Source organism: Ursus maritimus, unplaced genomic scaffold (genome assembly GCF_017311325.1).
Source record: "Ursus maritimus isolate PB19 unplaced genomic scaffold, ASM1731132v1 scaffold_42, whole genome shotgun sequence".
Lineage (NCBI taxonomy): Eukaryota > Metazoa > Chordata > Mammalia > Carnivora > Ursidae > Ursus > Ursus maritimus.
Window position 1 is genome coordinate 79,893 of NW_024426575.1, and position 1,516 is coordinate 81,408.

Here is a 1,516-nt window from a genome sequence, read left to right on the forward strand (position 1 = left end):
TAAACCCCTTTTAGAGGTCCTCCCGCACTGGCTTTCAGAAGGATGACTAGAGACAATAGAAATATATCCATTGGTACTGTAAATGGTACCCCATTTTTATTTAGCAAGTGTCTTGATTGAAAAGTATCTTCTTGTTGGCTGAATTATTTCCCTATTATCTCATAGGTGTTGTATTTCATCCCCAAAACATGAGAGCTCAGCACAGTCCAGAACCTTGTTCTACCACCCCATTTCTTCTCTTCTTTTAGAAACACATAGATAACCATTAAGAGTGCTTAGAAAATGAGTCTTGAATGTGGGGTTTTCTGCTACATTACAAATGGAAATCAGAGGGAAAGCAGGCAGGGCATAGACCTTTCTCATTCCTCTCCTCCCACTCTTCACACTCAACTAATAAATGCATTTCTTTTTTCCCTAAGAGAATAGAAGCAACCAGAGTGCACCTTCTTCACCTGCTCACTCCAAGTCTGCTGACCCCACTGCAGGTGAAGCTGTGGTCTCTGCCTTGCCTTCTGTTTAATGGATGAATCCTCCCTGCTCACTGTAAGGCCGACTCCTCCATTTACGTGCTGGCCCCTGTCACCTTTGCCAACTCAAGGACTTTGTAATGTTAGGTTCTCCCTCTGCATTATCAATTTCTCCCTGATGGATCATTCCAGTCGGTATATATAAATATTCAATCCTGCCACTGATGTTGTCTCATAACCCCCCTAAAATGTCTTCTGCTTGGCAGATTTTAATGCGGTATCATGGGGAAGGTAAAAAAAAGAAAGTGGGTGTTCTTATATTTTCTCACCTATTTCTCTGTTATGTCCCTCTTCTCCCTCTCTCAGGACTCTTTAAAAATATTTATAGTATGTTGTTTTATTCTGACTTCAAAGGAATGCATATTCATTCTATATATTGGGAAAACACAGGAAAAAATATGAAGAAAATAAAACTCACCTTCTAAATCAAACATGCAGAGATAAGCTTCGGTGACTTGTGTATTAGCTTTATATATGTGCATTTACAGAATTGTAACAATGGGGCATATTCACTTGTATTTATTGTATTTTTTTTCTTAACAGCTAGAGTATTTTCAGATTATTAATATGGCTTTAATGGCTGCATTTGGAGAGAAATTGCCATGATTTATTTAACCATTCCACAACTGGTAGATATTTATATTTTTCCAATTTTTGACATAATAAAAAGTATACAATGAAATACTTCTGTATAATTATTGATGCACATTTAGATTAATTCCTATGAATTAAATTTGCAGGAGTAGAATTAATGAGACAAGCACATAAATGAACTCTCTCTTTCTCTCTCTCTGTCCCTCGCAGCAAAGCTCAGAATCCAAAGTACATGGTCTTTCCACCGCTGGACCTCTGTGTCTTCAATCAGAAGACTTCAGGTTTGGGGCGCCTGGGTGGCTCAGTCGTTAAGCGTCTGCCTTTGGCTCAGGGCTTGATTCCGGAGTTCCGGGATCGAGTCCCACATCGGGCTCCTCCGCTGGGAGCCTGCTTCT

General features: G+C 39.6%; 1 long non-coding RNA gene across 1 annotated transcript in view; it reads left to right on the top strand.

Annotated features, from left to right (window-relative positions):
• Positions 1-1,417, top strand: part of LOC103680943 — a 6,374-nt gene extending 4,957 nt beyond the window's left edge. The window contains exons 2-3 of the long non-coding RNA XR_573191.2: positions 420-543; positions 1,332-1,417. This is a non-coding gene — a long non-coding RNA (uncharacterized LOC103680943). The remainder of the gene's footprint in view (positions 1-419; positions 544-1,331) is intronic.
• Positions 1,418-1,516: the final 99 nt, after the last annotated feature.